This window comes from Procambarus clarkii, unplaced genomic scaffold, assembly GCF_040958095.1.
Source record: "Procambarus clarkii isolate CNS0578487 unplaced genomic scaffold, FALCON_Pclarkii_2.0 HiC_scaffold_1588, whole genome shotgun sequence".
NCBI lineage: Eukaryota > Metazoa > Arthropoda > Malacostraca > Decapoda > Cambaridae > Procambarus > Procambarus clarkii.
Genome location: NW_027190615.1, coordinates 8,399 through 23,219, shown reverse-complemented (window position 1 = coordinate 23,219; position 14,821 = coordinate 8,399). Strand labels below are relative to the sequence as shown.

Below are 14,821 nucleotides of genomic sequence, written 5' to 3'. Positions count from 1 at the left end.
AAAATGCATCACCGTTAACGCTAAAGGACTGGTAAAACGACTCGATGTTTGTCATTTTTAAAATAAACACTAAAACTAGGCCCTTAACATATATAATGTTTGAATATAAATTGAATGCATATAAATACAAAGTGGGAGTGGCTGGCTGGCTGGCTGGCTGGCTGGCTGGCTGGCTGGCTGGCTGCCTGCCTGCCTGCCTGCCTGCCTGCCTGCCTGCCTGCCTGCCTGCTGGCTGGCTGGCTGGCTGGCTGGCTGGCTGGCTGGCTGGCTGGCTGGCTGGCTGGCTGGCTGGCTGGCTGGCTGCCTGCCTGCCTGCCTGCCCGCCCGCCCGCCCGCCCGCCCGCCCGCCTGCTTGCCTTGCCTTGCCTTGCCTTGCCTTGCCTGTCCTGTCCTGTTATTGCCTTGCCTTGCCTTGCCTTGCCTTGCCTTGCCTTGCCTTGCCCTGCCCTGCCCTGCCTTGGCTGCAGCTGGCTGGCTGGCCGTAAATCAACTCTTAACAACACCATACCACACCACACCATCACTCATCACCCATCACCCACCACCGGCCCCAGTCTCCCAGCCTCTCTTATATACCCGAGCAGGCCCTTTAAATTATTTGAATTGTTGCACTTCGGCCAATGGCAGGCACGATCGCTGCTGCTCAAACATATTCTGGTTCACAAGTATTATAATATATTATATTATATTATATTATATATATATAATATATATATATATATATATAATATATATATATATATTATATATATATATATATATTATATATATATATATATATTCATGAAACACATTAAAACCTTGATCATTTATTCATTCATTACGTCTAGTGAAGAATTGCTTTTGTTCATTTGTATGATTAAAAATTAATATAATATGAATTCCTCGCTTAAAGTAAAATATAAAATATATATTGGATTTATATGATTGGTTAATATTCCAAGTGATGCTGAATATCCCCTATAATTTTGTTTTGTTTGTTTGTTATGTACACATTCCAAATGAAATCAATATAAATGTTATTATTAATGTTTGAAAGTTGATTGTCTACTTGAATCTCTCTATTAAAGTGTGTGTGGCTCCGGATGGAGCCTGGTTATGGTATTTGTCGTGGTGGGTGGCAGAAGTGCTTACTTCTTCTCTGTCTTCTTTGGCAAAAGAACTGCCTGAATGTTTGGAAGAACACCTCCCTGTGCAATGGTTACGCCAGACAGAAGTTTGTTGAGTTCTTCGTCGTTGCGGATGGCCAACTGCAAGTGACGTGGGATGATACGGGTCTTCTTGTTGTCACGTGCGGCATTACCGGCGAGCTCCAGAACTTCGGCAGCGAGGTATTCCATGACGGCTGCCAGGTAGACAGGAGCGCCAGCACCGACGCGTTCGGCGTAGTTGCCCTTACGCAGCAGACGGTGAATTCTGCCCACGGGGAACTGAAGTCCGGCCCTGCTGGAGCGAGACTTTGACTTGCCCTTCACTTTGCCTCCCTTGCCGCGTCCTGACATTGCTGCTGCTGTTGTGGGTTTGTGGTGTTTTATGCCGCCCCGCAGATCGAGCTTCGTGTTATATACCCCGCTCAGGATCAAGGGAGCCCGCCACTGACCAATCAGCGCGCTCCGCCACGCGACCCGCTCTGAGCTGAGTCGCGAGCGGGATATAAAAGGAAAGCTCGCCTCGCGCAAAAGTTCATTATTGTATCGCAACGCCAGCCAGCACGAGCATCATCATGCCACCCAAGGCATCTGGAAAGGCTGCCAAGAAGGCCGGAAAGGCCCAGAAGGCCATTGCCAAGGGCGATAAGAAAAAGAAGCGCAGGAGGAAGGAGAGCTACAGCATCTACATCTACAAAGTGCTGAAGCAGGTCCACCCCGACACTGGTATCTCTTCCAAAGCCATGTCGATCATGAACTCGTTCGTGAACGACATCTTCGAGCGCATCGCCGCCGAGGCTTCTCGCCTGGCCCACTACAACAAGCGTTCCACCATTACCAGTCGGGAGATCCAGACGGCTGTAAGGCTCCTGTTGCCCGGAGAACTGGCCAAGCACGCCGTCTCTGAGGGCACTAAGGCCGTCACCAAGTACACCTCCTCCAAGTAAACGGCTTACTTACTGCCCTGTGGTGGTGGCTTGGCCTCAAACCAACAAACTCGGCTCCATTGGAGCCACACTTTAATTTCTAAAGAGATTGTGAGTGTTAGACACCAATACTATTATAACAAAAACCTCTGTCACTGAAAGCAAATAGCTATAAAATGAGAATATTTATGAAACTGTCTGTGTGTGTTTCTCTCTCTCAGTCTCTGTCTGTCTGTCTGTCTGTCGTCTGTCTCTGTCTGTCTGTCTCTGTCTTGTCTGTCTGTCTGTCTGTCTGTGTCTCTCTCTCTCTCTCTCTCTCTCTCTCTCTCTCTCTCTCTCTCTCTCTCTCTCTCTCTCTCTCTCTCTCTCTCTCTCTCTCTCTCTCTCAACACATATAAGCACTCGGTATCTTTTTTTTTTTCTAGAGATTAGAGATTCATTGTTATGTTCCACATTAGGATTACTATGCAGGCCACCCTCTTAGGTTTGAAAATGTCAAGAAAACGGTTAATTTAAAATGTCATCTCCTAACTTAACAGATTAAGCCAGAGGACCGAAAACAGAATAAAACAGGACTGGACAGTATGTCACTTATACAAGCTGCTTTTATTTCTAGTACAGTATGACAATTTTTATTTTGGGGGGGGGGGGGGGGGGGTGGGTGATCCTTGACAGTGCATAAGAGCGAAAAGCGACGGCGTTTTGTTTGTAAGAGAACAGGTTGTACTACAAATGACTTGATTTATTGATATCACGTGTATGTATGACACCTAAATTAGTGTATTTGTTTATTTATTTATTTATTTATTATATGTGTAGATGAAGGTTAATTCATATGACTGATGCTAGGAATGTCTGAAATCTCCTTAGAAGGATATTTTGGCCCTGAGAAGGGCCGAGTTTGGTGTATACTAGGGTGGTCGATTTAGCTTATGCACGCTCTCCACGGATACGGCGAGCAAGCTGAATGTCCTTTGGCATGATGGTGACACGCTTGGCGTGGATGGCACAGAGGTTAGTGTCCTCGAAGAGACCGACCAGGTAAGCCTCGGATGCCTCCTGTAAAGCCATGACGGCAGACGACTGGAAGCGAAGATCGGTCTTGAAGTCCTGGGCAATCTCGCGCACCAGACGCTGGAAGGGAAGTTTCCTGATGAGCAACTCGGTGCTCTTCTGGTAACGACGGATCTCACGCAGGGCGACCGTTCCGGGCCTGTAACGGTGAGGCTTCTTCACACCCCCTGTGGCAGGAGCAGACTTGCGTGCTGCCTTGGTGGCCAGCTGCTTACGAGGAGCCTTGCCTCCCGTGGACTTGCGAGCAGTCTGCTTGGTGCGAGCCATGGTGAACAACTGTGGTTTGTGATGGCCGGCGCCGAAAAATTTTTGCTTATATACGCCGTCTCGAGGCGCTTGCTCGAGCGCCATTGGCTGCTCGACTCGCCTACGTCACCCCGTTGCCCCTCCCCTCCTTCCTCTGGCTGCAGCCAACAGGCGGCTCACCTCAATCACTATTATCGCTGATTTTGCTCTATTTTTTGGATTTGTGCAAAAGTCATTTCACAGGGACGTGAAACAGACGAGTAGGCAACTGCAGTTTTGAAAGCGTTGTGAGAAAGCCGTGTCTACTCGACCACAAGCGTAAAGTAAGGGCAGGCAGGAGTTGCAATGCTACTAGTACGTCCGCTTGATGGGATATAGTCGGGAAATCGTGCGGGCATTCGTCAATTCGATTCACACAACTTCAACACCATGACTGGACGCGGCAAGGGAGGCAAGGGACTCGGAAAGGGTGGCGCCAAGCGTCATCGTAAGGTGCTACGTGACAACATCCAGGGCATCACCAAGCCCGCTATTCGTCGCTTAGCTCGTCGTGGCGGCGTGAAGCGTATTTCGGGTCTCATCTACGAAGAGACCCGTGGCGTCCTGAAGGTGTTCCTCGAGAACGTCATCCGTGATGCTGTAACCTACACGGAACACGCCAAGAGGAAGACCGTCACTGCTATGGACGTGGTGTACGCTCTGAAGCGCCAGGGTCGTACCCTCTACGGATTCGGCGGATAAGAGCTTGGCTAATCCATCGATTCCACCCACCACCACCTCAAAACGGGACCTAATTAGGTCCCTATACTTTTTTTACTGAAGGGCTTAATAGACGATAACATAAATTGTTTTGATATCAGCTAGCACATTGGGTCTTATGAAATCTATTTTTTATCCTCGCATGCTTAAAGGGACTCTGATTGGGGAGGGAGGGGGGGGGGGGGGAAGGTTTGTTACGTTATATACTAGCAGAGCAGGATCATTGGGGGGGGGGGGGGGGTGAGGGAGAGAGAGAGAGGAGAGAGAGAGAGAGAGAGAGAGAGAGAGAGAGAGATCTTTCCCAACTCTTCCTTTTTACATGAGTGAGCTACCCGTTTTATTCATTTTATCCTTCTCAGAGCTGTTTTGATAGTATCCAAATGATGGTAAATGAAAAGGGAGGACACGAATATCTACCCAGAATTCAGGACTGGCAATCGATATGCATGTTTGAGTGCGAATCTTTTTCTCTCTCAACTTAGGTATACGTTTATGTCGTACCTAAAAGCGAGAACCACACTATTGGGACAAGTATGCAAGGCCCAATTTTCCTAACAAGCACAGTTAATTTTGTTATTTTCGAACATTTCTTTCCAAATTGGTTTATCCAATTAACAGTATTATATTAAGATCATGAATTGCTGGGTTAGGTTAGGTTAGGTTAGCTTAGCTTAGGTTAGGTTAGGTTAGGTTAGGTTAGGTTAGGTTAGCTTAGCTTGGGTTAGCTTAGGTTAGGTTAGGTTAGCTTAGCTTGGGTTAGCATAGGTTAGGTTAGGTTTGATTACATTTCTATGTTAGATTTAACTCAAATTCAAAACAATTGCAGTCATTCGGCTTGTTAGTCAACTTGCCTCTAATAGGGGCAATTTGTCTAACAAGACTATTTAGTTTTGTGTGCATATATATATATATATATATATATATATATATATATATATATATATATATATATATATATATATATATATATATATATATATATATATATATATATATTATAGCTTCAAGACTCCGAACCAATATAGAAGCATCAAGAGGAAGTGCTTGTGTTATGGGCCAATAGGCCTTCTGCAGTTACTTCCATTCTTATGTTTTTATTCCCATTGGTTCGTGTTTTATCTTGTGTAAATGTCAATCACCTTACCCAAAACTTTGGTACCATATCACCTCACCCATGTGTATATAAAATATATATATATATATATATATATATATATATATATATATATATATATATATATATATATATATATATATAATATACAGAGTAAATCTACCCCAAAAGTAATGATTTATTTGTCTACAAAACTAAACTCTTTTTGGAATCATATGAGGCCCCTCCACTGAGGGGGGAGGCCTGGATGTTTATTGTCATGTGTATTCATGCTGCTTGCATGTCGTCGTTTATTTTGCCTTTGTTGTTTTCTTGACAGCTTTCTTTGCCTTGGGTGGTTTGGGAGATTTTGAAGCTCTCTTTATTTTGGGCTTTTTGTTCCCAACAACAAGCTGCTGCTGCTGCTGCTGCTTTTCAAGGCTGTAGGTGGTTTGTTGCTTGTGGCGGCTTTCTTGGGAGTTACCACGGCCTTCTTTGCTGCTGTAGATGGTTTCTTGGTTGTGGTGGCTTTCTTGGGAGTTAGAACGGCCCTCTTCTCTGCTACGGCCAGCTTGAATGATCCACTAGCTCCACTTCCCTTGGTCTGAACAAGAATGCCGTCAGCCACTGCTTTCTTGAGAAATCTTCGGATGTAAATGGCGATCTTGGCAGCCTCGACTTTGTTGTTGGCAACAACGTACTTCTTGATTGCTTGTAGAGACGAGCCCTTACGGTCTTTGAGTGCTGCGACCGCGGCTAGAACCATTTGACTAGTTTTCGGGTGAGCAACCTGGACGCGAGGTTTCCTGGTGGTGGCCACCACAGCAGCAGCAGCCGCAGCCTTCTTGGTAGGCTTTGCTTCTACCATGATGATGATGAGATAACCAAGGTGATGAGAGACGCTCAGACAGTCACGGGGGAATGATGCTGCCGCCGCTTGAGCCGAACCTATTTATGTGCCGGCACGGTACAGAAGCTGCAACCTGGCAACTCGTCCACCAATCACGACGGTTGGTTTTACGGCTCCGAAACCTGGATCCCATATCTTCTCTAAAATAGAAGCATTTGTTCATGTTCTTTGTAAAAGTATCATAAAGCAGGACAGATGAGACAAATATCATAAAAACTGAAGAGCAGATGAGCACACACATGTTTGTATTACAAAAGAAAATCCACAAATTCATTAGAAATTGGCAGGGCAGGCTGAGGAAGTAGGTAGATGTAAAATGTCTGTAAATGGCGAAAGAACATAAACCCAAGACTGAATAAACGATGTTAAATATCCATGCCAAGGAGACAAAAATATGTTAGGATACAATTACCATTAAGACACCACAAGCAGGTCCGTATCCTGCCGCGATGACTTAAAAGAGTTGGTTATTAGCCACAATGTGTAGGCAGTCTCATGCCAACGGCCATACCACGTTGAGAACACCGCTTCTCGTCCGATCAGCGAAGTTAAGCAACGTTGGGTTTGGTTAGTACTTGGATGGGTGACCGCCTGGGAACACCAAATGCTGTTGGCAATAATGTTTTTTGTTTTGTTTTGTTTTGTTTCGTTTGTTTTTGTTTGAATGGCTGGCTCCACGGGAAATTCACGGAGTTGTGTGGAATAAGGCCTGGTAAAATGAATTAATATGTATGTCATGTTTAAAACAAACTCGCTTAATATAGATATTGTGTGAGGCTTTATACAAAAACAAACAACCAAAACAAAACATGTTGTATATATATATAGCTTAATCCGGGTTTGAACTCGCAACTCCAAGAATACGCATCACTTATATACACTTTACCACTGGACCACTGCTGCAGGACACAAGCTTGATGCTGAGGTATCAATTTAATGACGTAAATGCCATTTCCACAAATAAATGATAATTAAAAAGTATTTGTATGTACAAATCTTTTCTGTTTAAAAGGCTACAATATCAGTTACTGATATAATTTGTGTTAATGTTTCTATACCCACAAGAAGGCATATTTTTGCTTATATGTAAAGGGTACGGAGAACGAATCCACAGACCATCATTCCCCTCCCCTTCCCCCCCCCCCCCCCCCCCCCCCCCCCCCCCCAACTCCCACCTACTACCACCACCACCACCACCACCAATCACCACCAATCACCACCAATCACCACCAATCACCACCAATCACCACCACCACATCTAACCGAAAACCCCCTAACACATCAACCCTCCCCCCAATCAACAGGCGAAATAATAACCCTCAAATGCCTGCCTGCCTGCCTGCCTGCAAGCCAATACTAACGGTCTTCTCAGAAAGAAAATCTCTTTGTATCTGTATTACTTGATGAAATGTATGATTCTAATAATGAAAATAAATTTTGATGTCGGTTGTATGAGCATAATGACCAATATGCACATGATATGAATGAATTAAATAGTGTAGTTTTAAGTAATTAGGTTGTAGACACATTAAGCGGATATGATATTTGACGCGTCCAGAACTGGTGATTTTTGGTTTAGTTTTAAATGCACCACCACCACCACCACCACCATTGCTTCCCCAGAGCCTAATTAAGGACCGGTAAAAGGAGTCAATATGTATGTCATCTATAAAACCAAAGAATGAAAAAAAAACACACACACAAACCTACATAATAGTATTAGGAAGATTGTATGGCAAAAAAAAAAAAGTATTATTCCCATTGGGTCGTTTGAACTCGCGACTTCCAAAATACCAGCCACACACCTTACCACCCAGCCACCATAGAGTTGGTATAATTGTGCAACTTTAGTTATAAAAGTAAAGTTCTTATTGTCTCAAATCTTATTGTCTGTTCTATGAAAAGGCATGATGTAAATTATGTATTTTTTGAATGATTGAATTGTAGGCACATTAAGCGGATTCGATATTTGATATATCCAGAAAAGGTGATTTCTGTTCAGTTTTAAAATGCATCACCGTTAACGCTAAAGGACTGGTAAAACGACTCGATGTTTGTCATTTTTAAAATAAACACTAAAACTAGGCCCTTAACATATATAATGTTTGAATATAAATTGAATGCATATAAATACAAAGTGGGAGTGGCTGGCTGGCTGGCTGGCTGGCTGGCTGGCTGGCTGGCTGGCTGCCTGCCTGCCTGCCTGCCTGCCTGCCTGCCTGCCTGCCTGCTGGCTGGCTGGCTGGCTGGCTGGCTGGCTGGCTGGCTGGCTGGCTGGCTGGCTGGCTGGCTGGCTGGCTGGCTGGCTGGCTGGCTGCCTGCCTGCCTGCCTGCCCGCCCGCCCGCCCGCCCGCCCGCCCGCCTGCTTGCCTTGCCTTGCCTTGCCTTGCCTTGCCTGTCCTGTCCTGTTATTGCCTTGCCTTGCCTTGCCTTGCCTTGCCTTGCCTTGCCTTGCCCTGCCCTGCCCTGCCTTGGCTGCAGCTGGCTGGCTGGCCGTAAATCAACTCTTAACAACACCATACCACACCACACCATCACTCATCACCCATCACCCACCACCGGCCCCAGTCTCCCAGCCTCTCTTATATACCCGAGCAGGCCCTTTAAATTATTTGAATTGTTGCACTTCGGCCAATGGCAGGCACGATCGCTGCTGCTCAAACATATTCTGGTTCACAAGTATTATAATATATATATATTATTATATATATATATATATATATATATATATATATATATATATATATATATATATATATATATATATATATATATATATATATATATATATATATATTCATGAAACACATTAAAACCTTGATCATTTATTCATTCATTACGTCTAGTGAAGAATTGCTTTTGTTCATTTGTATGATTAAAAATTAATATAATATGAATTCCTCGCTTAAAGTAAAATATAAAATATATATTGGATTTATATGATTGGTTAATATTCCAAGTGATGCTGAATATCCCCTATAATTTTGTTTTGTTTGTTTGTTATGTACACATTCCAAATGAAATCAATATAAATGTTATTATTAATGTTTGAAAGTTGATTGTCTACTTGAATCTCTCTATTAAAGTGTGTGTGGCTCCGGATGGAGCCTGGTTATGGTATTTGTCGTGGTGGGTGGCAGAAGTGCTTACTTCTTCTCTGTCTTCTTTGGCAAAAGAACTGCCTGAATGTTTGGAAGAACACCTCCCTGTGCAATGGTTACGCCAGACAGAAGTTTGTTGAGTTCTTCGTCGTTGCGGATGGCCAACTGCAAGTGACGTGGGATGATACGGGTCTTCTTGTTGTCACGTGCGGCATTACCGGCGAGCTCCAGAACTTCGGCAGCGAGGTATTCCATGACGGCTGCCAGGTAGACAGGAGCGCCAGCACCGACGCGTTCGGCGTAGTTGCCCTTACGCAGCAGACGGTGAATTCTGCCCACGGGGAACTGAAGTCCGGCCCTGCTGGAGCGAGACTTTGACTTGCCCTTCACTTTGCCTCCCTTGCCGCGTCCTGACATTGCTGCTGCTGTTGTGGGTTTGTGGTGTTTTATGCCGCCCCGCAGATCGAGCTTCGTGTTATATACCCCGCTCAGGATCAAGGGAGCCCGCCACTGACCAATCAGCGCGCTCCGCCACGCGACCCGCTCTGAGCTGAGTCGCGAGCGGGATATAAAAGGAAAGCTCGCCTCGCGCAAAAGTTCATTATTGTATCGCAACGCCAGCCAGCACGAGCATCATCATGCCACCCAAGGCATCTGGAAAGGCTGCCAAGAAGGCCGGAAAGGCCCAGAAGGCCATTGCCAAGGGCGATAAGAAAAAGAAGCGCAGGAGGAAGGAGAGCTACAGCATCTACATCTACAAAGTGCTGAAGCAGGTCCACCCCGACACTGGTATCTCTTCCAAAGCCATGTCGATCATGAACTCGTTCGTGAACGACATCTTCGAGCGCATCGCCGCCGAGGCTTCTCGCCTGGCCCACTACAACAAGCGTTCCACCATTACCAGTCGGGAGATCCAGACGGCTGTAAGGCTCCTGTTGCCCGGAGAACTGGCCAAGCACGCCGTCTCTGAGGGCACTAAGGCCGTCACCAAGTACACCTCCTCCAAGTAAACGGCTTACTTACTGCCCTGTGGTGGTGGCTTGGCCTCAAACCAACAAACTCGGCTCCATTGGAGCCACACTTTAATTTCTAAAGAGATTGTGAGTGTTAGACACCAATACTATTATAACAAAAACCTCTGTCACTGAAAGCAAATAGCTATAAAATGAGAATATTTATGAAACTGTCTGTGTGTGTTTCTCTCTCTCAGTCTCTGTCTGTCTGTCTGTCTGTCTGTCTCTGTCTTGTCTGTCTCTGTCTTGTCTGTCTGTCTGTCTGTCTGTGTCTCCTTCTCTCTCTCTCTCTCTCTCTCTCTCTCTCTCTCTCTCTCTCTCTCTCTCTCTCTCTCTCTCTCTCTCTCTCTCTCTCTCTCTCTCTCTCTCTCTCAACACATATAAGCACTCGGTATCTTTTTTTTTTTCTAGAGATTAGAGATTCATTGTTATGTTCCACATTAGGATTACTATGCAGGCCACCCTCTTAGGTTTGAAAATGTCAAGAAAACGGTTAATTTAAAATGTCATCTCCTAACTTAACAGATTAAGCCAGAGGACCGAAAACAGAATAAAACAGGACTGGACAGTATGTCACTTATACAAGCTGCTTTTATTTCTAGTACAGTATGACAATTTTTATTTTGGGGGGGGGGGGGGGGGGTGGGTGATCCTTGACAGTGCATAAGAGCGAAAAGCGACGGCGTTTTGTTTGTAAGAGAACAGGTTGTACTACAAATGACTTGATTTATTGATATCACGTGTATGTATGACACCTAAATTAGTGTATTTGTTATTTATTTATTTATTTATTATATGTGTAGATGAAGGTTAATTCATATGACTGATGCTAGGAATGTCTGAAATCTCCTTAGAAGGATATTTTGGCCCTGAGAAGGGCCGAGTTTGGTGTATACTAGGGTGGTCGATTTAGCTTATGCACGCTCTCCACGGATACGGCGAGCAAGCTGAATGTCCTTTGGCATGATGGTGACACGCTTGGCGTGGATGGCACAGAGGTTAGTGTCCTCGAAGAGACCGACCAGGTAAGCCTCGGATGCCTCCTGTAAAGCCATGACGGCAGACGACTGGAAGCGAAGATCGGTCTTGAAGTCCTGGGCAATCTCGCGCACCAGACGCTGGAAGGGAAGTTTCCTGATGAGCAACTCGGTGCTCTTCTGGTAACGACGGATCTCACGCAGGGCGACCGTTCCGGGCCTGTAACGGTGAGGCTTCTTCACACCCCCTGTGGCAGGAGCAGACTTGCGTGCTGCCTTGGTGGCCAGCTGCTTACGAGGAGCCTTGCCTCCCGTGGACTTGCGAGCAGTCTGCTTGGTGCGAGCCATGGTGAACAACTGTGGTTTGTGATGGCCGGCGCCGAAAAATTTTTGCTTATATACGCCGTCTCGAGGCGCTTGCTCGAGCGCCATTGGCTGCTCGACTCGCCTACGTCACCCCGTTGCCCCTCCCCTCCTTCCTCTGGCTGCAGCCAACAGGCGGCTCACCTCAATCACTATTATCGCTGATTTTGCTCTATTTTTTGGATTTGTGCAAAAGTCATTTCACAGGGACGTGAAACAGACGAGTAGGCAACTGCAGTTTTGAAAGCGTTGTGAGAAAGCCGTGTCTACTCGACCACAAGCGTAAAGTAAGGGCAGGCAGGAGTTGCAATGCTACTAGTACGTCCGCTTGATGGGATATAGTCGGGAAATCGTGCGGGCATTCGTCAATTCGATTCACACAACTTCAACACCATGACTGGACGCGGCAAGGGAGGCAAGGGACTCGGAAAGGGTGGCGCCAAGCGTCATCGTAAGGTGCTACGTGACAACATCCAGGGCATCACCAAGCCCGCTATTCGTCGCTTAGCTCGTCGTGGCGGCGTGAAGCGTATTTCGGGTCTCATCTACGAAGAGACCCGTGGCGTCCTGAAGGTGTTCCTCGAGAACGTCATCCGTGATGCTGTAACCTACACGGAACACGCCAAGAGGAAGACCGTCACTGCTATGGACGTGGTGTACGCTCTGAAGCGCCAGGGTCGTACCCTCTACGGATTCGGCGGATAAGAGCTTGGCTAATCCATCGATTCCACCCACCACCACCTCAAAACGGGACCTAATTAGGTCCCTATACTTTTTTTACTGAAGGGCTTAATAGACGATAACATAAATTGTTTTGATATCAGCTAGCACATTGGGTCTTATGAAATCTATTTTTTATCCTCGCATGCTTAAAGGGACTCTGATTGGGGAGGGAGGGGGGGGGGGGGGAAGGTTTGTTACGTTATATACTAGCAGAGCAGGATCATTGGTGGGGGGGGGGGGGGTGAGGGGGAGAGAGAGAGAGAGAGAGAGAGAGAGAGAGAGAGAGAGATCTTTCCCAACTCTTCCTTTTTACATGAGTGAGCTACCCGTTTTATTCATTTTATCCTTCTCAGAGCTGTTTTGATAGTATCCAAATGATGGTAAATGAAAAGGGAGGACACGAATATCTACCCAGAATTCAGGACTGGCAATCGATATGCATGTTTGAGTGCGAATCTTTTTCTCTCTCAACTTAGGTATACGTTTATGTCGTACCTAAAAGCGAGAACCACACTATTGGGACAAGTATGCAAGGCCCAATTTTCCTAACAAGCACAGTTAATTTTGTTATTTTCGAACATTTCTTTCCAAATTGGTTTATCCAATTAACAGTATTATATTAAGATCATGAATTGCTGGGTTAGGTTAGGTTAGGTTAGCTTAGCTTAGGTTAGGTTAGGTTAGGTTAGGTTAGGTTAGGTTAGCTTAGCTTGGGTTAGCTTAGGTTAGGTTAGGTTAGCTTAGCTTGGGTTAGCATAGGTTAGGTTAGGTTTGATTACATTTCTATGTTAGATTTAACTCAAATTCAAAACAATTGCAGTCATTCGGCTTGTTAGTCAACTTGCCTCTAATAGGGGCAATTTGTCTAACAAGACTATTTAGTTTTGTGTGCATATATATAATATATATATATATATATATATATATATATATATATATATATATATATATATATATATATATATATATATATATATATATATATTATAGCTTCAAGACTCCGAACCAATATAGAAGCATCAAGAGGAAGTGCTTGTGTTATGGGCCAATAGGCCTTCTGCAGTTACTTCCATTCTTATGTTTTTATTCCCATTGGTTCGTGTTTTATCTTGTGTAAATGTCAATCACCTTACCCAAAACTTTGGTACCATATCACCTCACCCATGTGTATATATAAATATATATATATATATATATATATATATATTATATATATATATATATATATATATATATATATATATAATATACAGAGTAAATCTACCCCAAAAGTAATGATTTATTTGTCTACAAAACTAAACTCTTTTTGGAATCATATGAGGCCCCTCCACTGAGGGGGGAGGCCTGGATGTTTATTGTCATGTGTATTCATGCTGCTTGCATGTCGTCGTTTATTTTGCCTTTGTTGTTTTCTTGACAGCTTTCTTTGCCTTGGGTGGTTTGGGAGATTTTGAAGCTCTCTTTATTTTGGGCTTTTTGTTCCCAACAACAAGCTGCTGCTGCTGCTGCTTCTTTTTCAAGGCTGTAGGTGGTTTGTTGCTTGTGGCGGCTTTCTTGGGAGTTACCACGGCCTTCTTTGCTGCTGTAGATGGTTTCTTGGTTGTGGTGGCTTTCTTGGGAGTTAGAACGGCCCTCTTCTCTGCTACGGCCAGCTTGAATGATCCACTAGCTCCACTTCCCTTGGTCTGAACAAGAATGCCGTCAGCCACTGCTTTCTTGAGAAATCTTCGGATGTAAATGGCGATCTTGGCAGCCTCGACTTTGTTGTTGGCAACAACGTACTTCTTGATTGCTTGTAGAGACGAGCCCTTACGGTCTTTGAGTGCTGCGACCGCGGCTAGAACCATTTGACTAGTTTTCGGGTGAGCAACCTGGACGCGAGGTTTCCTGGTGGTGGCCACCACAGCAGCAGCAGCCGCAGCCTTCTTGGTAGGCTTTGCTTCTACCATGATGATGATGAGATAACCAAGGTGATGAGAGACGCTCAGACAGTCACGGGGGAATGATGCTGCCGCCGCTTGAGCCGAACCTATTTATGTGCCGGCACGGTACAGAAGCTGCAACCTGGCAACTCGTCCACCAATCACGACGGTTGGTTTTACGGCTCCGAAACCTGGATCCCATATCTTCTCTAAAATAGAAGCATTTGTTCATGTTCTTTGTAAAAGTATCATAAAGCAGGACAGATGAGACAAATATCATAAAAACTGAAGAGCAGATGAGCACACACATGTTTGTATTACAAAAGAAAATCCACAAATTCATTAGAAATTGGCAGGGCAGGCTGAGGAAGTAGGTAGATGTAAAATGTCTGTAAATGGCGAAAGAACATAAACCCAAGACTGAATAAACGATGTTAAATATCCATGCCAAGGAGACAAAAATATGTTAGGATACAATTACCATTAAGACACCACAAGCAGGTCCGTATCCTGCCGCGATGACTTAAAAGAGTTGGTTATTAGCCACAATGTGTAGGCAGTCTCAT

General features: G+C 44.9%; 1 non-coding gene across 1 annotated transcript; it reads left to right on the top strand.

Moving 5' to 3' along the window:
* The first annotated feature begins 6,653 nt into the window (after nt 1-6,653).
* Nucleotides 6,654-6,772, top strand: LOC138362299 (5S ribosomal RNA). Its single transcript, XR_011227550.1, has one exon. It is a non-coding gene; the product is annotated as a 5S ribosomal RNA (ribosomal RNA).
* The last annotated feature ends 8,049 nt before the right edge of the window (nt 6,773-14,821 follow it).